The following is a 24334-nucleotide window of genomic DNA, read 5'->3' as shown; positions in this document are numbered from 1 at the left end:
GAGGCATCTGGGATCCAATCCAGACAAATGGTGGGAAAGCAAATCTCTTGACAGACCAGTCCAGGAAATTCTCCTGTCTTTAGAAGACAGATCTGCCCTCCTTGTTTAATCCCCAGCAGAGCCGCACTGCTCCAGGCAGAGAGATGCAGTAAATGAAAATGGATTCTGATTTGGGAAGTGTTAGTGTCAAATCTGATTTCAGGTTACTCCCCTTCCGCAGCCTCACCCTGCTGGGGGTTTGAGTCAAAACACAGAAAGGGGACCTTCTCTGAGGCAGAAATCAAATGCCCATCATCAGAGGTGCCCGTGCTGGACGCCTGTGCACCCGCCCGCCAGGGTGGCTGCCATTACGTCGAATGCCCCCCATGTGCCAGGCACCTTGCCTGTCTTATTTGTAGTTTTCAAAGCCACCTTGGGAAGTCATCCTTCTAGTCCTCCGTTGCACAGTTGGGGAAATTAAGGCTCAGAGAAGGGCTTGAATTTTTCCCAGAGTCACACGAGGTATCAGTCAGGCACTTACAGTATTATACCCTCAGAGTATGCCAAGAGCTCCATGTCCATGGTGAGTTAAAGACAACATTTTAGAAGATGAGTTAAAGGAGGAGATGGCTGTGCAAAATGTGGGGAAAATTACATTCCAGGTGGGAGAACAGAGTGTGTGTGGGTCTTTGGGTGTGAATGAGAAGCTACCTTAAGGGGAAAATAAAGTTCTACATCATTCCCCACAGACAAGGAGGGAGGTGGGTTTGGGGAAGGGATAGGAATGAGAAACTAGAAAATGTAACTTTTGCATTTTTTTTTCTTCTGCACCTCTTAGCTTATGACTCTCTTCTCCCCATCAATATGGGGATCAAAAATGACCTTCAGCAAACTCTTATATGAAATAGAGCAACTTTCTCTCTCTCAACCTCAAGTCCAGACTTCTGAGCAAGAAATTCTGTTGGCTTAGGTTGAGTCAAGTGTTTAACTCTGACCAAATACCAGGGGCTGGGGGTGGATGGACTCATACAGAATGGCTTCTGAGGGCTGATCACTGTGGACACTAGAAGGGGGACAGATAGCTGGACAGATGCTGTCCCCCCCAGTAACAGACAAAGCCAGAAAGCAGATCCAAGTGCGCCTAATTCAAAACACTACAGCAGACAACCAGCTTCTCACCTTGTTTCCTTTCAAAGTAGCACAGGAAGCCCCTGGACTTGGTCATTTGCACCTTGCACGTGGTCAACTCTACATTTCCCAGAAGCCTGCTGAGCAGGGGTGGTTGCTCCATGTCATGCACCTTTTGGTGGTCTCCGTACTGGAGAGTGATAAGCAGACAGGCTCTTTCCTGTTCCTATAAATCCACAGTAGCTGGGTTCAAGGCCCACTCTACTACTGTGTGACCTTGCGAAAGCTTACCACCCAGGTAAGGGTGGGTTTTCTCCTCAGTTATGTGAAGATAATGTTAGTTTCTAGCTCAAGGGGTTCTTGTGAAGGTTGTGTGAATAAACACATGCTGAGGACTTGCTGAAAAATATTCAATAAATTCAAATTATTGTGAGTCACCCAGACCAAACACCAGCAAAGACAGTGACTTGAGGGCACACCCCGTGAGGCATGGTGTGAGATGTCAAGGCCCATAATATTCTGGAAGCTCAGTTGCCATCATGAAATGAAAGACCCAGGGATGGCAGACACAGTTCCTTTAGAATCATGTTCCAGATACCACATGGGAGCACAGACCCAGATGCTGACCAAATATGCCAGCCCAGCTTGGCTTCATTAGTCCCCCCAGGATCACCCAGACAGATCAAAGAAAACCCAGCCTTGTCCAGCCAGAGGTTGCACAAGAGGCCAGTGACTGTTCCACCAGGAAATGGAATTCCAATTTGCTGATGAAGTCTGGAGAGGGAGGAGATGGGACTGTATTCCTTCCTCCAGCTTGGATTGAGGACTGACAATGAATGCACCAGGGCTGGGAAAATGTACTGAGGTTGCAGAAATAAAGATCCAGTCATGGAATAAAAAGAACAGTACAGCCAGTGGAGAAAGAAATGAAAACCACAGACAAATATATGGGACTATTAATTTGTTAATTGTTCTGGTACAAATTTTATGGGATTATAAAAAAAAAACAGTAAAATCAAGAACAGTGAAGTGAGATAAAATGAGATGCAAAAATAAAATATGTAAATGCACAAAGAAGATACAACAAGGGTGAATGAGAGAACAGGGCTAGCGTGTAACCAGGGGGTTAAATTAGTGGCTGAAATCAAGAGATTGGTTTTGGGTTTTCATCTTCTGAGCGTCATGACCTTGGAAAAGATGGTCTGTCTTTGTGCATCTCTGCTTCCTTGTCTGTAAAATGGAGATGACAGAATTGCATGGGGATTTTGTGATGAATGAAAGAGAACAACATAAGAACTACTTTATACCTTAGGTACTTACTCTGCTAATATTGTTAGATGCGTGGGGCTGAGGGTGCCACAGTGGGTAAAGAACTAAGCCTGACATCACAGTGAATTCACCTCTCCTCCCGAAAAGGTGCCTTACAGAGGAAACTGTTCACAGAGCAAGTGGGAAGCCGGGCGCTGCTTTATTAATACCTGATAGTAATTAATAGCCTAGCCCATACTCAATGGCACCGAACACCAAACCCTCTGGGAGACCCTGACTTGGGCTTAGGACATTAATGAGCTTCCAGCTCCCCTACCCTAATGACAAGTTCCCAGCCAGAACTACTGTTTCCTCATTTTAGATAAGGATTGGAACAGAAAAAAAGAGAGAGAGAGAGAGAGAGATCTAGCTGAGGCCACCCATAAAAGTCACCTGACTTAGTCTGCTTATCCCGTGGCGGCAAGAGGGAGGTCAGGGAGGAAAGAGCAGTCCCACGTGTTAGTAAATAGCACCCCCATCAAAAGGTCTGGAGATTCTATTATTTTGATTAAAACTTATGCTTACAGTAAGTGGTCCAGGGAAGTTAATGAGGGAGAGAATTGTGGAGAGAGCCGTGGAAGCTCCTACCCTAAGAAGAACCAGAGAACAGCCCCAGGACAGGAGGGTGGCGTCTCCTGTTAAGGACAGTGTGCCCAGTGTTGAAAGGCTGCTATGCTCCTCCATTCTCCGTTGTCATTTCTGTTTACTCTAAACGTCACCTCCCAAAGCCTCCTCCTCCCCAAGCATACTCCATTTTAGATGGACATTTTGTCACTGAGAATAAAGACTAAACAGCCTCTCTTACCATATGGTTTGGTCGTATGTCTAAGTTTTAGCCAGTAGGTTGTAAGAACTTTCCTAAAAGCCCAGACCTTAGTTGGTTGGTTGGTTTGTCTGTTTGTTTGTTTTCCCTTTTTTGTCCCTTGCCCCTTCCTGCTGGCTGGAATGTGAATGAGATAGCTGTCGTCCTGGTAGCCAAGGTGGATTATGCAGACATGAGCCATACCCTGGGGAAGGCAGAGCAAAAATCTGGAAGGGGCCAGCCTGGGCCTCTGGGGACATGGCCAGGCAGAAGCTTCAGATTAGCTCTAGACTTCTTAGCTTTGAATTTATTTGTGAAAAAAAAAATATTTCTACTTTGTATAAGCTGTAGCTTATGGTCAAGCCGGCTAGGTGCTGCATGACCCCAGAGAGGGCCTGGACAGTCTACAGCATGATTGGCACCCAAGTTATGCAGTACGCAACTGACACAACCATGGGCTCTAATTAGAGAAGAACCAGGTGACAAAATGCCTTGTGTCTTTTGTCATTCTTCTGCCCGGTTCCTCCATCTCCCGGAATGCCAGCTCCGAGAGGGCAGGGTGGTTGTCTATTTTATTCAATGCTCTGTTCCCATTGATCAGTGGCAGGTGCTCAAGGAGTGAAAGGAATCCTTTCAGCATTACTCATGGTAACACCTTCGTGCCACCCTGGAAATAACGCTGAAGCTTCTATGCCCAGACAGTTGTTGGCACAAGGCCCCTAAAGAAACCAAAAGAACTCTTATTAAAGTAGGCAGAACCCATTGCTCCTGTTCCCTAAATACGTTCTGTGTCTGATTCCCCTGTCATTTGTGGCCTCAGTCTCGGAGGCTTGAAGCACTAAATCATGGCCAGGGGAGGTTGGAGACAGCCTGTCGTGAGAGAACAAGTGCACAGTGCAAATGGACCCCCTTCCACCAAGGACTGCGATCTGGCACCATGAGAACGGCGTCTTGTGTCCCCTCAGCCTGGGCGGCCAGTGAAGCCCAAGGCACTGGATTGCCGGATTTGCTGCTGATTTTTTTCCATCATGTATGTCTCCCACCACCACAGCCATACGGCTACCCTGCATCATTGCTCATTGAGTGTAAAGTCTTTCCAACCAGGGATGGAGATTTGCTATTCCTCATCTATTTGCCAGCTACTCAGGGTTGCCCATGGCTGCTTGTGAAAAGCATTTGCCATTGAATCTTCTCCTCACTGGAAAATGTACACTTGACTTGGACGGAGCACCTGTGATGTGTCCCAGGCGCCATGTTCCACACTTAGCAGGTGTTGTCTCATCGATACCTGGTCACACGCCTGTGAATCAGAAAGAATCAGCCCCATTTTAGCCTCAGAAAAATTAGGAAAACTTCCCGAGATAATACTACTAGCTAATACTCATTGAGAACTTATTTACATGCTAAGCTGGCCCTTTTTGAAATGGTTTTCTGAGCTGACTTATTTAATTCACACAAAAATCCAAGATCAGAGGCCCTCTTGCTGTGCCCATGTCAAAGATTTGGAAACTGAGGTGCAGCTACCCAGGAAGTGGTAGAGCCAGGTTTCAGCTGGTCAGTTGACACCAGAACCCATTTAATCCAGTCCTGAAGCTGGGGTTTGAATCCAGCCCCTTCTGGCCCCTTTCAGTCTGGAGCACAGCTGAACAGGTTTTACAAACTTAAATAGCATTCTGGAGATCTGGCATGTATGTAAGTGATGCAGGCTGAATTTGAAAATTTTCTGTTCCTGAGGCAGGAAGCTGTTCAATGTTTCTTCAGTTGTTCATTAATAGTTAGAGAGGATGGGTACCAGAAATAACTTACACTTTTCTGAATTTGGCTCTGAGTAAGTCAGGAAGCAAGCACATGTTGACAATACAGAGGCAGATTTGAATTCAGGAAACAGATTCCCTCCAAAACTGTTTCATTTGGAAACACTTGGAGTTTCCACTGCCATGCTCACATTGCCCAGGACCTATGCTCCCTAGATGATAAATAATGGATAGATACAAAGCTTTCCCAAACGTGAGGCTCTCCTCCCAGCAAATGGTCTCTGAAGGCAGATGGGCAGCTTGTGGATCTGGCTATGATTTCTGAATCCTGGCTGTTGTTTGGCAACTGGAATTAAGGAAGCAGACAACATGCCTGAGATTTATGAATTCCATTGCTCTTTACACTGTTTATTCCTCGCGTGTGTTCCCTCTGCCTCGCCTGACAGGGTACACCACATCACAGGGTGTGTGGGGGTTGAAGAAAACTCTCATTGACTTCCTGAAAATGGTCCCTGTGGGACACACCCACGGAGAGATGCTGTCTTCAGCTGATCCCTCTGGTGCCCTTGGCTGTAGACACCAGGAGTCCGAGAGGAGGCCCCAGCACAGCCTCTCAGAGAGGCACACCGGGGAAGCTCACAACCAGCACATTTCCAGCAACTGTTCTCTCATATTGATCTAAGAGTGGTGCCCACCTGTAGCTCTGCTTGTTTGAAATCCTGGTTCCTGGCCCTACTTCCTGAATTCTTGTGTCTGATGGAATTATGTAATCTGTACATTTAATTCTCTCTCTCTCAACAATTCTTATTCGGTCACCTTGACAACTAATCATGACATTAGAAAGTCACTGATCTAAAAATGCCAAGACACTGTCCATTGGCATTTCAGGAAGTTTCCTGAAATAATTCAAGGTTTTCCTTTGACAGTGACCCCCACTAAGAAGGCAATGTCATTACAAGCAAATGCAAGCATACATTCATCTAAAATAGTTTAGCCACTCAGTGAGCATTTCCTATGTGCCAGGCATGACACAAAAGACTTCAGATGCATTACTTCCTTCAACAAAGCTATGGAGAGAGTGTTGGAAAGGTACTCATTCCACAAAGAAAGAAACTGTGGCTCAGAGAAAACAATGGCTGCCTGAGAACACACAGCCAGTCGGAACGGAGCCAAGATGTGGGTCCAGCCTAACTTCACTTGATCCCTTCTTTGATGGTCACAGCGGGAATGATTATCTTGACTTTTCTGAAATGGAAACTGAGATGGGAAAGGGTTTGGAGGCTTACACTAGCTTCCTACGGCTGCCGTAACAATTTACCACCAACTTGGTGGCTTAAAGCACCAGAAATGTGTTTTCTCAGTTTTGGAGGCTTGAAGTCTGTATCTGATACTAAAATCAGTATCACTGAGCGAAAATCAGGGTGATGGCGGGGCCACACATTCTCTGAAAGATCTGGGGGAGAATCTGTTCCTTGTCTCTTCCAGCTTCTGAGGGCTCCAGGCATTCCACGGCATGTGGCAACGTCCCTCCAGTCTCTGCCTGTCTGGCCCGGCCTTCTCCTTAGTGCCTCTCAAATCTCCCTCTGCCTTTCTCTTAGAAAGGCTCTTTTCCTTGGATTTAGGGCCCTAAATCCAGGATGACCTCATCTCAAGATCCCTAACTTAATTACATCTGCAAAGACCTTTTACCAAATGTCACATTTACAAGTTCTGGGTGGACATACTTTTTGGAGAACCAGCATTCGACCTATGACAGGGTCCGATAGCTAGAAGTGGTCGAGGGGGACTTAACAGAGATCTTGCCATGATCCCACATGTACTGCTTAAGATTGTGTCAATTTCAAGGGACAGAAACCAGGATGGGCCTAAGCTTTATGGTGGCTGGGGGGCGGGAGAAGAGGGGAAGTGGGTGATACGTGTCCTGGCAGGCATGGCCCACCTCTTGTGAGCAGGGCTCCATCCATCTCTCGGACAGGCCTTCTTTCCTCAGTAGGTGAGATGATTTCTGACAGCCCAACACCCACAGCCTTCTAGTTTAGTCACTGGAAAGTGATTTCCCTTTCCATGAAATCAGGAGGAACCACATTTATGCAGTAGCAATAATAAGCATATATTGAGTATATTCTATGCGTCAGGAACTCATCAAAGTGTATGGAAATACACCAGTGAACAGAAGCCAATCCCTGCCTTCATGGGGCTTATATTCTAGAGGAAGATACAGATGATTAATATATAAACAAATAAAAAATTACAATTTCAGATAGAGACTAATGCTATGAAACAAATTAATTAGATCAGTATGCTAAAGAATGGTCAGAAGGGCTAAGGGCTCTTTAAGTCAGTATGGTCAGTTAAGGCCCCTCTGAAGAGGTGAAAGGTGAGCCGTAACTCCAGTGATGAGAGCGAAGCAGCCATATGAAGATCTGAGGAACCTTCTTCACAGCAGAGCTGGCAGGCGCAAAGGCATGGTGGTGGGAATGAGCTTAGAGAAACGTAGAGAAGGACAGTCCAGCCAGACTGAAGCACAGGAGCAGGAGAGGGTAGGAGGTGTAGCACACAGGGCAGGAGACCAGGATCTCAACCCCAGAAGCTGGATTTCCAAGTCCTCTGCTCTTTATCTCTTCTCTCTCCATCCTCGCTCAGGGGACATGTATCTCGACACTGAGAACAGATCTGTTCACTGTGTCACTCCTCTCACTGTATGGCTAGAAGGTTTTCTGGAAGTTACTAGAGTATTTAAAGTACCACATCATCTACCTGGTAGGTTCCTTCTGCTCCCCCAAGAATCGTAAGTTCAAGTGCTGTGCACTAATCCAGAGTTAACTGGCTCTGTAACCTCCCACTGGATCATCATCCAAGTGCAAATGTAGCCCAAGCAGAAAACTCTGGCCAAGTTCATTTGGGTAGGAGTGGGGGAGTGGATGAACAATGTTTCTCTTTTCTCTTCTTTTTCACTTTCATACGCCTCTGGGCTGGTGGTTCTTGGCCAAGGTCAAAAGTACTAAAATACAAGAAAGAAGACCTTTGAAGTGATCATCTGTTCTGCTAAGGGGGAGGTAGTGTTGCCCAAAGGCTCACCCAGGAATGTAACTTTCTGGAGCTTGAGACAGAGTGCCTAGGTGGCCCCCAGAGACACATGGAAGCCTTGGAGTTAATTTGGAAAAACATCTGAACTTCTAGATGGAATTCTTAGCTGAGGCTGCAGCCCTCTGGGGGCCTTTATTTACTCTCAACCTATCAGTGGAAGGCCCCTGTTGAAGGTCTGAGCTGGATGGGCTACTGCCTTCAATTTGGGGAGCCTCAGAAACCAAATGCTGAACTGCCCTTTCAGAATACACCCTGAAATCTTCATTCTCCAGTATGATGATTTAGACAAAGTTACCCAACCATGTGAATAACTGATCTGGGAATGTGGTAGTTGATTTGGTAGGTTCCAATAGACACTTGCTACTCAAAGTATGGTTGATGGACCAGAAACATCAGCTTCCCCAGGAAGAATGTTAGAAATGCAGAACTCAGGCCTCACCCCAGATCTACTAAATCAGAATCTGCAGTTTAACAAGATCCTAGTTAATTTGCATGCACATTCAAGTTTGAGAAGCGTAGTGCTAGACAGGCTTTGTCAGATACATAAAGCGCTGTCATTCCTCCATAGTGCGTCTATGGCAGCCATCAATAATCAATCACAGATTTGTTTTCTTCTGAGTTCAAAATCTTCTCAAGTCATGGTTCCAGGTAGCATTGGCCAATCCATGAGAGTTGGCACGGGATTAAATCTACCTCCCACACTAGTGTTAACTCTGAGGAGGGCTCTGTGTCTCTTTTATCTTCACTCACATCTGCTCAGTAGTGATGAACATATCACAGTTGCCTGATAGACGTGTGTGGAATGGATGTATCTCTCCCTTGCTTTGGCATATTCACTCTACACCAGGCCATTGGCAGCCAGAGTTCGCAATGGACATTTGCACAGGCCAGCCTCTCTTCTAGGTGTTGAGTTTTGTTGTTGGCAGTTGCCTACTGGCAAGGTGAAATGAGTTTGTAAAGATGCTAAAGGACCCCATGAAGACATGTGGGAACCCATCTAGCTGGCACATGGTCCTCAAGCCCTACATGCTCCCTCTAGGACAGGGTCCACTGTGACCTAGATTTAGAAGATGGCAGCCACATGAACCAGGCTTATGCAGAGGTGGGGAGCAGGGAGCCGTGGGGAAAGGAGAAGCAGGCAGGAGGATGGTGGGACCAGCAGGACTCCAAAGACAGAGCAATAACGATTATAAATAGCATTCTTTTGACGGCCGTTTGAGGTACTGTCCAGTAGAAGGTGGAAAATCTTTCCTCCCCTTCCTTTCCCTGCTAATCACCTTCCCCTCGTTTATCAATAAAGATTCTGAGTCCTGTCGGTTGCTTGTCTGGAGCATTTGTTTCCCATTAGAATATCTTTGCTGATTTTGGTGTGTTATGCTAGATAATTGCTTTAATAATAAACTGAGAAAAGACTTTTGAACATTTAAGGAAGTAGGGTATTTTTTCTTTCTTTTTTTCTTCCAGTGAAAATATAACAGACACTGACAGAGGACTTGGAATAGTCAAGGAGGAAAAGAAAAAAAAAAAGGTGGCAGGGGAGCATGGAGAGGTACCAGAATCGGCCAGCAGCTGCCGGTGGCGATCAGCAGCCAGGAGCCTTCTCCTGCTGCAGGGAGAATTGGCAGGGATGATGACGTTTTTGAACAGAGAGCAGGAGCTTAAATATTTGGCAAGCTTGGGGTGGGTAAGCATGAAGCAACTTCCTTCCTGTGAGTAAAAGGGAGAGAGCTCCAGGGAGATGTGTTAGTTTGGGTGCACAGATGGGAAAGGAATGCATGTCGGGGACCAGGTCTCTGTGGAATTTGCCCATCGTACCCAAGAGAACTCATAACATTCTTTTTTTTATACTCTTTTTTTTGGTATCATTAATCTACAATCACACGAGGAACATCATGTTTACTAGTCTCCCCCCATCACCAAGTTCCCCCCACATACCCCATGGCAGTCACTGTCCATCAGCGTAGTAAGATGCTGTAGAATCACTACTTGTCTTCTCTGTGTTGCACAACCCTCCCCGTGCCTCCCCCCGCATTATACATGCTAACTGTAAGGCCCCCTTTCTTTTTTCTCCCCCATTATTCCTCTCTTCCCACCCATCCTCTCCAGTCCCTTTCCCTTTGGTAACTGTTAGTCCATTCTTGGGTTCTGTGAGTCTGCTGCTGTTTTGTTCCTTCAGTTTTTTCTTTGTTCTTAAACTCCATAGATGAGTGAAATCATTTGATACTTGTCTTTCTCTGACTGGCTTATTTCACTGAGCATAATACCCTCTAGCTCCATCCATGTTATTGCAAATGGTAGGATTTGTTTTCTTTTTATGGCTGAATAATATTCCATTGTGTATATGTACCACATCTTCTTTATCCATTCATCTACTGATGGACACTTAGGTTGCTTCCATTTCTTGGCTATTGTAAACAGTGCTGCACTAAACATAGGGGTGCATATGTCTTTTTCAAACTGGGCTGCTGCATTCTTAGGGTAAATTCCTAGGAGTGGAATTCCTGGGTCAAATGGTATTTCTATTTTGAGTTTTTTGAGGAACCTCCATACTGCTTTCCACAATGGTTGAGCTAATTTACATTCCCACCAGCAGTGTAGGAGGGTTCCCCTTTCTCCACAACCTCACCAGCATTTGTTGTTGTTTGTCTTTTGGATGGTGGCGATCCTTACTGGTATGAGGTGATATCTCATTGTGGTTTTAATTTGCATTTCTCTGATGACTAGTGATGTGGAGCATCTTTTCACGTGCCTGTTGGCCATCTGAATTTCTTCTTTGGAGAAGTGTCTGTTCAGCTCCTCTGCCAATTTTTTAATTAGATTATTTGCTTTTTGTTTGTTGAGGTGCATGAGCTCTTTATATATTTTGGATGTCAACCCTTTATTGGATCTGCCATTTATGAATATATTCTCCCATACTGTAGGATGCCTAGTGCTCATAACATTCTGTGTGCAAGTAGTTCATTTAAAAATGCCAACTGTATTTGTTCCAACACAAAGTGCTATGTACTGTACTTAATGTACTTTGTCTTATTTAATTGTCCTCACAACACTTTGCCAGATAAAAAAAAATCAATGAATGATAACATATAGTGCCTCATGCTGTTCTAAACCTTTCACATACATTAATGTGCATAAACTTTGCAGTAAGCCTAGCAGGTAAGTACAATTTTTGTCTCTGTTTTGAAGAGGAGGAGACTGAGGTGCAGAGAGGTCAAGGCTCAGGGTAAGAATGCACAGAGAGACAGCAGCCAAGGCCAGCACACAGGTGTTGAAAATCTGACCCCAGAGCCTGCCTGTGTAGCCTCTATGTACTGCCCCTTGGCTGTAATTGCAGAAACTATAGGGTCAGGCTACCTGGTATTGGCTCTCTGCTGTTGAAACAAAATACTGAATACTGCTTATCCAGCACCCTACCTGTCGGGTGCTGGTTAAAGCCATTGTGTGGGTAATGAGGTGAAGGATAGCAGCAGCACAGATGGGGTTCTGGACTAGGGAGCGGCGATGAGGAGGTGTGACCAGATTCAAAATAGATTGGGATGTAAACACAGTAGGACTTAGCAATTCATCAGACCCTTAAACACAGGGCACAGCTGCAAATGATGCACCCATTGTAGAGACAAGAAAAAACAAGGAAGTATCTTGGACAGGAACCCTCCTCTGGCCACTTTAGGAAGATCCCAGGGGCAAATGGGTCTCATTTATGTCAACTCCAGTACCATGTAAACAGCTCGAGGGTAGAGAGCTTGCTTTTTATCCAATGCCAAATTCCACTGTACCGCCAACAGTGCCTGGCATATTTGAGGCCCTCGATTGATGGCAGGTGAACTGGAAGTGGCTGTCCCAGGGACTGGGGGACAGAGGAAAGAACATAGGGATTAGCTAATGCCAGCAGTGAGTATGGAGTGGAAGCATACAGGGCATATATTATTTATCTGGTGCCCACAGAGGCATTTATTCACTCTTCTGTTCATTCATTATCTTAATCACTTATTCAACAAACACTTATTGAGCACCTACTGTGTATCAGGTCTCTGGGTCAAGCTCTGGGGATGTGGCATTTAAAGCAAAAGACATTGTGAACTGGTAGAAGTGGAGAAGCTTGATCCAGCATTTTCCAAGATCCAGTGGGATCTTGAAATCCAGAATCCTGGGCCAGTGGGCATGAGGTCATTTACCTATTCATGCCTAGAAGCAGCAAGGCACCTTTCAGGAAAAAGCAGTACTCAGAGCTTCTGGGAGCAAAGGTCCTGAACTCTTCCAATCCACTTTCCTTTGTTTCCTCCACAAAGGCATGTTGCTTTCATGCAAAACTTAACAGGGTCCGGCGCCAGGCGCCAGGAATCTTGTTTGATATCTTCAACTGGTTCTGCCCTTCATTCACCCTGTCATGTTGCCAAAGCTCAGAATGAGTCAGCCCGCGCAGCTGTAGAATGGGCTCATGCATATGCATTAGCGAAGCTTGGGACACCTTGGCATGAGTGTCTCAGGGGCCCCGGAAACTGCTGCCTGCCCATGATAATGATCATAATAAACTGTGATGTTTGTACAACCCTCAAGTCTTTTCAAAGAAAGTGACCGCCCTTCAATTATCTCACCACCCTTGGGGGCAGAGAAAGCAGCGTTATTACCCCAAGTTTATAGTTCCACAAGCTCAGAGAGGTTCAGGGGCATGCCCAGAGCCACCAGGAAAACTGAAATAATATTGGCTTTGAAAGGAATCAGAAAAATGGATGGAAGAGTTAGAGTGAAATGTTAATATAAAAATGCGAGAGAAAGAGTGCATGCGTGTGTGTGTGACAGTCAGGTTTCTCTAGAGAATCAGAACCAATAGGAGAGAGAGATAGAAATAGAAATAGAACCCAAGGAAAGTCTTGCCCTCTCAGGACTTACATTCTAGTAGGTGTGTACAAAGCCCTTGGCAGGAGCCGTCTGCCAGCATCATCATTCCAAGGTCAAAGACAGGGACACTGAAGAAATACATTAGATGTCCCTAGATACCAATACAGATATAGCTCTAAGAGGAGATGTACATAATTATGGAAGCTAAGTCCCACCATCTACTATCTGCAAACAGGAGAGTCAAGAAAGCTGGTGCTGTCATTCATTCCAAGTCCAAAGGCCTAATGATCAAGGGCTGATGGTGTAAGTGTGGATCTGAGTGCCAACTCTGAAGGCCCAAAAGCCAGAGTGCCAGTGTCCCAGGGCAGGAAAAGATGGGAGTTCTATTGCTTTTCTTCTTCCCACTTCCCGAAGTTCTATACGTCAGGGACTTCCAGACTTCTGGATGCCTGAGAACTGCTCAGAGAGGTTGTTTAAAATGCACACTTGAGGGTCCCACTCCTGAGATTTGGAATCAGTAGGTTGGGGGGCAGGGCCCAGGAATCTGAATTCTAACAAAGAGGTAATCTACAGTTCACACCTTGAGAAAGGTCATAAATACTGGCATGTGGCCATAACTCACCTGCAAGGGAAAAGTCGACGTTAAAAAGAGAAAGCTTAGGTCTCAAGCAGAAATGCCCTGTGTCCTTGGGACGTCCTGGAGATGAACGTGCCCCCTTTCTATGCTCCCTCAGGTTTGAAAGCCTGTTTTCTATCAGCTGGTAGGACCCAGAGGCCAAGCGGAGGGAGCCTTTTTTTTTCCTTCTTGATGTTGTTCTCCAGTGTGAAGTAGTATTTGTGGAAGAGCAGGGCGATGGGGACAGAGAATAGGCCGGGGATGGGAGATGGTATAAGAGGCCAAAAGGAGCCGGCACTTACTGACCACCCAGGGTGTGTGAAATGCATCCGTACATTAGTTCAAGAATCCAGTGGCCACAGTCCCATTCGAAAGCTGGCATAGGCTTTGGAACTAAATGGGTCTGTGTTCCAAACCTGGCTCTGTCCCATACAGGCTATATGACTGGAGACAGTCGACTCAACCATTCTGAACCTCAGTGTCCACATCTGCAAAATGGGGAGAGTTACAGAACCTGCCTCACAGGATTGCTGTGAGGACTGATTATCCAAGAACATGGGTATTGAGTAAGTTCAGCAGGCCAGGCGTTGCTCCAGGTTCTGGAGACACAACAGTAGCCAACCCAAGGAAAGTCTTGCCCTCTCAGGACTTACATTCTAGTAGGTGTGTACAAAGCCCTCGGCAGGAGCCGTCTGCCAGCATCATCATTCCAAGGTCAAAGACAGGGACACTGAAGCTCTCGAGGAGGCGGGGCCTCTTGCTTCTGGCCACACAGCCACCAAGAGTCTAAGTGGACATTTGATTTTGGTCGGCTACGTTCTGAAGCTCCTCATCTGCCAACGCTCCTTCGGTCTGGGGGCAGGTGGGAAAACCCACCTCCAGAACTGCGGCAGAAGAGGACCCTCCAAGTGGAGGACGGCAGGAGGAAGGAAGGCAGTTGTTGAAAAGAGTCTTCCTGGGGAGAGCAGACAAGCTCAGGCTGGCTTGGCTACGGCGTTGTGGCTCTAACAAAGCATTTTTCCTCTTCCTTTCCCTGGGAGCCTTGGAGTTAATCAAGAAACCCAAACAGGGATGACCCAAGATTGAACTAGTCTGGCAAGGAGTAGTACAAGGAAGAAATCAGCCAAGAGCTGAATCCATTCCAACAAACAAGGGTATTTCCTGGGCATGTGCCAGGGTGGCACCAACCCTGAGAGCCTCTGAAGTGTAGTCAAGAGAAGGAAGGAGAGACGCGGGAAACGTATTTTTGATCTTGGAGCTCTCAAAGACCGGCAGGAACCTGGCTATTCTTAGTGGCGTCAGGGGGCTCAGCAAAAGCTTTCTTGCTGAGTTACAGACAACAAGAGCATTTATGAACTCCCTCCCGGTTGCAGCGTGGCTGCTAGGCAGATTCCAGGAGATGTTATCTGGAAGGTGCATCGCTGTGTATAAATATTTCAGAGGTCAGGACCCAACACAGAGTTTGAACTTTTAAGGGCCTGAGTGTGTTTATCAAGGGATGGATGCTTAGGCTGCATTTCTGGGTGTTGGGTAATCTTGCAGTCACTTTGGACGGCTGCTCAGAGCACATACTGATTGCCTTATGAGTCTGGGACAGGGTCCAGCAGAGCATCAAAAAATCTGCTTACATGGGTAGGTTCTGATTTTGCATCCTTAGGGCATCTTCAGGCAGGAGTCCTCACACCAGAAGTTGAGGAAGTCTAACTATTCCATGAGAATTGCTAATGAAATGTTCTCAGATTTTGCTGGTCATGGGATGGCTATCTGGAGAGCTGGCTAACAGTAAATCTGACGAAGTGGTTAGGGGTGAGACCTGACTCTGCACCGGTAACAAACTCCCATGCAGCGACGATCCTGTTGGTCCATGCCCATACTCTCAGGAGCAAGTTGCTAGAGTCTTCTGACCTTGGTCTTGTAGCCATATTGCTTACTAGACTATATGGCTGGAAAAGTCATTTGCGTCAGGAAGGAATGCGTTCATCTGCAAGTCACAGAATATCTAGCTTCAGTGGTTTAAATAGACAGAGGATTTCAAAACTAATGCATAAAAAGTCCAGAGGAGGCACTTCTAGTAGCTCTCTGTTACCATCGGTGATCCAGGACCCTCCATTTTTCCTTCTCCCCCACTCATTTTCATGCTTGTAGCCCCATGAATGCAAAATGCCTGTCATACCTTCAAGCTACAAGTCCACACGCCAGGCATGAATGAGCATCCAGGAAGTGGGAGCGAACAGCAGCTTTTCCAGAGACCCTCAGCTAAGTCACATTGGTCAACACTGACTGACATGGCTGCCCCTCATTCTATGGGGCCTGGGATCACAGATATTTTTAAATGAACACCTTGCTGCCCTGAAAAATACTGCTGTTTTGTTAAGTTGGGGAAGAAGGGGTGGGCGTGGAGATTGGGTAGGCAGCCCATAGTATCTACCACCATGCTGCTTAAGCCGCTGGGCTTAAAACATATTCAGCTACCATTTGAAAAACTTGGGCACTGCTGAACGTTTAAATAAATGTAACTATCACTACTGAGGAGTTAGTATGTGCCAGGTGCTGTATTAAATGAGTTTTTACACAGATTATTCCATGTAGTCCATAAAACCCTCGAGGTAGAGGTTCTTATATTCTCAGGGACCTTATTTCAGTTCCCCAAAGATGTCATGTTACTCTCCACCATGGGGTTTTTCTCCAAGCTGTTCCTGTTGCCTGGAATGTTCTTTGCCCAGTGGTGTGCTAGTAAATGTTTAACTGGCTCCTGGGGGGCGGGGCTGGGACAACAAAAACCGAAATCTGATCTGTACTATCTGCCAGTTTCTGAGGAATAAATACTCCCACCATGGCCAATTTCAAGCTGCTAACCTGCTGAACCCAAAGTTGGGAAGAGGATCGGGGTAGCATGTCATCACAGTGTATTTCCACCCTACTGCTAGAACATCCATAAATAACTTTGAGGGCATAGATAACAGCAAAATGTAGTAAGATTATTGGGAAGTGATGAGTTTTGAGGGTTTATTACTTTTTAAATATATTCTTAATATATTTAAATTCTTAATTCTTAATAATGCCTGTGATTAATAAACAGCTTGCAAAACTCCTGAAGCTGGAACTATCAGTTCTCAGGTGGCAGGTGGGCCCACCCCAGCACCCAGCACTGCTGCCTGGTCAACGTCTATTCTGCTCCACGTCCCATTTCCTTCCCTTCCTAGGGAGGCCCCCATAGAGCCTCCATCCTGTACCCTCAAAGCACATACTCACCTTCATTAGGGTCATGAGAATTATGATTTTGTGTTTATTTGTTGAGTCTTCGAATACTGTTTTTTTCTCCCCGCTGGACAGGGCTCTGTTTTGGTTTTTTCCTCATCATTATAATCTGGGCACCTCAGTGTCTGGCACATAGCAGACAATAAAAATCATTGTCAACAGAATAAAGGTAAAGGAGCTAAAGAAATATGCCTGCTTAACTGAGAAATCCAGTTTCAGAGGTATGTGTGGGGGTGGAGGTAGGGGGCAGCCGGAGGTGTAAACTGCTTTACAGATTGGAAGAAATAGCTATTGACCTTGATTCAGTAACTCAACACTGATAGGACAGCATATGTGTTCTGATTAGTCTTTATGACAACGTAGTGAATTTGATAGTGCTTCTCTCAAGATTAAGAAACTAAAAACCTGATTAGCTCAAGCAGATCATAGCTAACCCCAGTCTCTGGCCTGTGATCCATTAATGGGCAGGCATGTCACCCTGTTCTGGCCAATGAAACACAAGGAAAAGCCTTCTGGGTATTCACGGGGATGATGTCTAGCTCTTAAAAAGGAATACAGAAACAACAGTAATGACACTCAGATTACACTCAGATTACAAATTAGCAGTCTGGGGTGAGTGGGGAGGGAGAGAAAGTGGCTGGAGATGGACACACAGAAGGATTCAGAAGTTTAATCAAGTCCTGTTTCTTACACTGATTAGTAAGTTATATGAACACTAATTCTGCTATTCTTTAAACCTCATATATACATTACATGTAAATAACATACAGTTAAATAAAACCATATATATGTGCATGTGTGTATGTCTATACTTGCTTATATGAGACACTTAAAAATAAGAATACAAGAAAATTCCAAATACAGGAAAAGCCAATTTGTTTTACCTGGACATTACTGTGTCCAGATGGGATGCTGAGAAGTGACAGTCATCTTGCAAGTATAAGGGAACACTAAGCTAGAATGAAATCTACTCTTTTTTTAAACAAACGCTCTTTGAGCTCCTGTCTACCCAGCCTTGTGCTGGCTGTTGAGAATCCAACAGTGAGTGACATTGGGGCTTTTGATGATTTGTGGGCACCACAGAATGAATCTACCCTGGGATTGCTCTGACTCTGAGCCATCTTCATGCCAGATAGTGTATCTTATAGACCCACACATATTGGACATAAATCTTGAGTGGACTTTGCTGCTTGCTACTGAAGTCATCCTAACAGACACAGGCCTTTGGGATGCAAATGACACAAGGACAGGATTTTGTCTGCTCAGCTCATGGAGCGATCCCCCAACCACGTGTCTGGCACATGCCTGCACATTGGCACATTGAAGCTCAGTGCACCTGAGAACATCCTATGGTTTACAAGGTGAAGGGACCAGAAGTTTCTGAGACTACTTACAGCAGGATCCAGAAAGTTACCAAGCAGGAGGGACTAGAGTCCAGGAGAAAGCTTCTCAGCCCACTGGCCATCCACAGACCGATGAGTTCCAGTTACAAAGGGCAGTTTAACATTGCCTACATTATGACTGAAAGAATGTGAGATCTCTTTCCTGGTTGGGCCTAATAAAACTTTCATCTATTAACTAATAAGTTAATCAAATTTGACACATAGAGCCACTTGAGCTATACAACTGTAACTGAATGAAATTGCATTAAAAAAAAAAAAGCCCAGGCTCCAGAGAGATCCATGGAATGTTCTGGAAGGCCTCTCTGCTGACAGTGACGGTTTGGTTGCACCTGGCCCTCATTCTCTAAGATTTCCAGCTAGTAGTCCGCAAGTGAAACTTCCCTTTGCCTGTCCTTGCCCAGGCTCCAGGGAAATACGCTGAAAAGCTGACTTTCAATGACCACCTTTAACTCCCAGCTTGGGTGGGCCCTGGAGAAACCCCATATATAGTCAGACAGAAACCCTGTCATCAGTTTGATGCTTTGACCAATAGATATTCACTGAGCACTGGCTCTGTGCCAGGGCTGTCCTCAGAGCTGGGCACTCACAGTGAATGAGTACCGAGAATCAGGCATCTGACGGCCATGGCTGAAGGGTACTGAGCTCTTACTCTGTGTTAGGCACCATTCCAACCAAGGGCTCTCCCTTTATGCTCCATGAAACCTTGGTGAGGTAGGTAGAACTTGTATCCCCTTTAACAGATGCGAAATCTGAGGCCCACAGAGGTAAAATGATTGCCCAGTCCCAGGCCCCCAGTATAGAAGAAGCCAATAGGGGAAATTAATAGGTGCTCCCAGGCAGACCCTGGGCCGCTGAACTGCAGTCTCCCCACCTCCAGGGGAAGCGGCTGCCCTTCTATTCAACTGCTTATCTTATCAGGCTGGGGGCACCTTGACTCTTTCCCCCCACAACCCCACACCCTGTCCGTTAGGAGTCTGACTGGCTCTCCCTTCCACATTGGCCCAAGCCCACCATCAGCTCCCCCTGAGTTATATCATCAACGTCTAACTTGCTTCTGTTCTTTGCTTTTCTCTACAGTTTATTCTCCACAGAGCAATTAGAGGGATGCTTTCAAAACTTCGTGTGTCGCTCTTCAGCTCACATTCCTGCCGTGGCCCCTCGGCATCCTCATAGTGAAAGCAAAACCCATACCGTGGCTCAGGAGACACTGCGGGGCTTGTCTCCCCATCCTACCAGGCTCCCCAAAGAGGTCCCTCTCTTCCCTCATCATCCACGAGGCTCCCCACCACCTATTCTGCCTCAGGTTGCTCTGGCACCCTTCCCATCTCTCCAGAGCACCAGACGTCTCAGTCTGCTGCCATCACAAGATACCACAGACAAGGTGGCTCATGCAGTAGAAATCTGTCTTCTCACAGTTCTGGAGGCTGCAAGTGTGAAATCAAGGTGCTGGCAGGGTCAGTTACTGGTGGGGCCTCTCCTCCTGGTTTGTAGGTGGCTTCCAGCCTTCTCACGGGCCCTCGGGTGGCCTTCACTCTGTGTATGCACCACTTCTTCTGGTCCCGTAGGATCAAGGCCCACTCCCTTGACCTCATTTAACCTTAATTTCTTCCTTGCCATCTCCCCATACACAGTCCCACTGGGAGTTTGAGGTCATAATTCAGTCCACACACCAGACACCCTCCTGCTGTGGTGCCGTGTACCAGCTGTTCCCTGCCCCGGTGATCTGCATGAACAGCACCCTCATTTTTTGCAATTCTTACTCAAAAGTTCCCTTCCCTAGAATGCCTGGACTGATGACTCCGTTTAAATCTGTGCTCTCCCCCTCACACCCTCTTTCATGTTCTCAGTCCCTCTTACCGGGTCCTCCATTGTCATTTTTTTGCACAGCCCTTACACCTTCTAATAGGCCAGTGAATTTGCTCATTTATTATTCTAGCTGGTTACTGCCTGGTGGTTCCTCTAGAAAGGCAGCCCCACAAGGACATGGGCCATTGTCTGGTCTGGATACAACTGCATCCACATTGATAAGTATGCCCCTGACACAGGGTCAATGTTTAACAGCTAGTGAAAGAATGGATGAGGTAGTGGGTCCAGATTTCCACCCCAGGAATTGTGGCTCCAGGATCCATATCCCTAATGTCTAAACGATTCTGTCTTGAAGACTAGGGCGGGAATGAGATAAGTAAACAGATAATTTCAAAGCAACGTGATTAATGAATTAACAGAGTTAAGTGCAAAATGCCAAGTTAGCAGAATGTGATTGTCTTTGTCTGCCTAGGGCATGTGTGTGCTTGTGTGTGCTTGTGTGTGTGTGTGTGTGTGTGTGTGTGTGTGTGTGTGTGTATCTTGTGGAGCAGGATATTATTCAAGAAGAGTTCCCAAAGTAAAACATGAAGACACTTGCTCTTCCAGAGCATCTAAAGTAACTTTTTATTACATAAGAATACAAATTGGCTGTCAAAATATCAGAAACCACAGTAAGCAAAAAGAGAATAAATCACCTTATTCCCAGCACTTTTTAATATGTTCATTATGTATAGTTTCCAGAACTGTATTTGTGGGTTTTTTTCCCCATTAAGATGGAATTGAGCTGCAAATGCTAGCTTATATTCTGCCTTTTCAACTTATGCATCTCCCATGGGCATCCTTGACTGGGTCCTGAGGGGTGAAGAGGAGTTCACCAGGCTGGCAGTATAGAGGGAGATATTCCTGGCAGAGGCAGGGGGATGTGTGAAGACATGGAGAAGTATGGGACAACTTGACATGCTTGGGCTTGTTGGAGTGTAAGGTGGTACTAGAGCAGGATATGGCTCAATAGGGAGGTAGGAGAGAGACCAGGAGGTCTCTGCATGATTCAGTAAGAGTGTGGCTTTGTTTTTCCTCAGGTGTGGAACATAAGCACCAAGTGGGATAGAAGAAGGATTTAGGAGGTACTAAAATAGTGCTCAGTCACATACTAAGAGGGAAAGTTATTCTCTTTATCTCTCTCTGTCCTTCTAGTTGAGTAGAGCAGAAAGTCTTGGTCAGTGTTATGTGTCTTTAATGCCCTTCTAGAACTTGTGATCTCCCTACTGCAGTAAAGAAAGGAACCTCAGGCTCAGAGACTTTAACAAGCAACCATAGAATGTCATAAAATAATTTTGTCTTAATTGCACCTATTTACTATTGTTTCATCATCTATTCAACAAATGGCACACCCACTGTGTGCTAGACACTGTTCTAGGTGCTTCTATTTGTGGCAAATGAGAGTGGTTTCTATTTATGGTGATATTGGTACATGGGTATGATATCATTATGGCATGATATTTCTTTGGAATAAGTTCTGTGCTGATTTGTAATCCCCCCAAATCCATATGTTGAAGTCCTAACCCCCAGGACCTCAGAATGTAATTGTATCTGGAAATAGCATCTTTAAAGAGGTAAGTTAAAATGAGGTCACATGGGTGGGCCCTCATCCTGGCATCCTTCTAGGATGGAGAGATTAGGGCACAGACACACCCTGAAGGAGGACTGTGGAGGATGCAGTCAAGAGACAGCTGTCTGTAAGGCAGGTAGCGAGGCCTCAGAGGCGACCATCCCTGCAGACACCTTGATCTGGTTCCAGCCTCCAGACTGTGAGACAATAACTATGTTTAAGCCCCCGAGTCTGTGGTACTTTGCTATAGCAGCCCTAGCAGACTGACCCAGCACATAAATTCATTTATGTTAGGAAAACAAGCACCTTTACATGTCTAATGTTAAGTCATCTTTTGGGTGGAATGAGGATAAAGCAGAACTCATGAAAGCACTACATGAAAACATGAGCCTACAGCCAAATTCTTGAAAGTGATCATGGAATCACTAAATCAGCAGAACACCCCAGAAGCACAGAGAACCATGGATGAGTTTAAAGTGAGGGCCCATGACATCTGATCTGAGGGATCTTGACTGATAATGTTTCCCAGATGTAGGAAATTGTGTTACAGTTAAGACACATCCTCACTGTATCAGCCTTCAGTCATTCCCTACTGTGCCCTATCTAATGAGCTGCCTCTGACCTACATGAACCTTCTTTTCCAGCCAGACCGGCCCCATTGCTCTCCGATTCTGTGTTCCGTTTGCCCACCTTGTCTTTGTTCTCATGGATTCTTCTGCATGATACCCTATCAACCCTTCACTGTGCCTACTCAATTCCCACTGGGGTAGAAGTGACATAAATAAAAAGATTTCCTTCTCTCCTTATGGGATCTTTCCTAAGAGGACCCTTCACCTGGGAGAATTATATTGTCTGTCCCATGGATGCCATACTTGTCCATGTGGCTTTCTTTGGCCAATGAAATTTGAGGGGAAGTGATTCATCCCATTACTGATCACAAGCTTTAAGAGCCCCTCAGTGGTCCATCACCACGTGTCTGTTCTCTATGCCTCAGGACTAAGACTATTATGCAGACAGCCGCTCCTTCAGCCTGGATCAGAATAAAAATGGCATGGAGCTGAGCTGAAGCTGACCCACAGTGGCTATGCTGTGTCTGTTAGGTGCCCCCAAAATTTGGGAGTTGCTTGTTACCACAACATAACATAGCCTAAGCTAACCCATACACATTCTCATTCTTAGAGCCCTACCTCCTGGATGGTTGATTGCATGAATGTGTAATGAACATTTCTTCCATGCCTGGTACTCAAGTAGTGGCTTTATACCCTGCCTCTCTCATGATACTGACAGCACCCAGGGAACTAGGTACCGTCACTTATCTTCTTTTACAGACAAAGGCATCAAGGTCCAGAGAGGTTTAAATATCTTGTCTGAGGTCAAAGAGCTAGTGAGTAGTAGAGTTAGATATTAAGCCTATGGGTAGGAACATGCCCCCAGGCAAAATGAGGACTCACTTAGCAAGTGGTGAGATGTGGGGAGGGGCAGGGAGGGGGTCTGTTGGGTCCAGAGCGAATACAAGGAGAGAGAAAGTGAACCTAGTGAAGTGGTGGAAAGTATCTTGGACTGGAAATCTGGAAACCTACGCCCTTCATTTACCAGCTCAATGGAGCGGGTAACAAAGTTACCTGGGTATGAATCCTGGCCCTGCTACTCTCTAACAAGTAACTTAACATCTCTGTGCCTCAGTTTCCTTATCTCTAACGTGGGAATCACAGTAACATCTAGCTCAACAGAACTCTTTTAAGGAAGAAACTAACTCATGTACTTAGAGCAAGTAGAACAGTGCCTTGGACATAGCCCCCAGCTATTATTAATAACAATAATGTCATCATGATCATCATTATCATTGTTGCTATTATCACTCAAGTAATCATGATCATCACAACGGAAGCGATCTTAGACAAGTCAGTTCCCTTCTCTGAGGCTCAGTTTGCTCAACTGTAAAATAGAGCAAAAAATACCCTGGGATTTAATGGAAACTACATAAGATTAGTCATTGAGAATATGGATTCTGCTCTACTTCTTCCTCTCTGCAACCTAAAGAAGCCCCCTAAAGCCCGTGGGCCTCAGTCACCCCACCTGTACACAGGACTACTGTGTTATACAGCCTCGTATATGTCCCAAGACTTGAGTGAGGGTCAGCTGGGAGGTAGGAATGAAAACACCGCAAAGTGCAAAGATCACGTGTAACTATAAATCACCATTAGCACCAGGCACTGGAAGTGTTCCCTGTATTCTTTAATTTTTTTTTTTTACCACCCTCCCATCAAGAATCCAACTAAAAAGGACACACCTCTGTTACCCAAGAGAACAATATTACAAAATTGAAACCAGCTCTTAAAAAAAACAATCCCAGCCCCAGCCACCCAGCCCCCAGCCCAACCCTGTGTCTTCAGGAATTATTTTTTAAGCCTGCCTAATTCCTGGGTGGGAAAGCCCTGGGGGTAGAGAGAGAGGAGGCCCCCATCTGGGGGCCCAGAACGAGGCCCCAGATGCCTCATTTCAGAGAAGGTGCTGGCGGCGATTTTGTTCTATAACTGTCATACCATTGCCTGCCACGTGGCCTAATCCCCTAAGATTTCCCACTGTCAGAAAATAACCAAGCAGGACTGGGAAAATTCAAGGAGCCCTATGATAAAACATTGATTTCTTCGGCAACTTGGAGATGTTGAAGAAGAAATATTGCCGCTACAGAGCAGGCCTTCCCTCCGGGGTCCTTCAATGACACCAGTCCCCACTTTCCTTAGG

The sequence above is a fragment of the Manis javanica genome, chromosome 15 (genome assembly GCF_040802235.1).
Source record: "Manis javanica isolate MJ-LG chromosome 15, MJ_LKY, whole genome shotgun sequence".
NCBI lineage: Eukaryota > Metazoa > Chordata > Mammalia > Pholidota > Manidae > Manis > Manis javanica.
Note: the sequence above shows the minus strand (reverse complement) of the source record.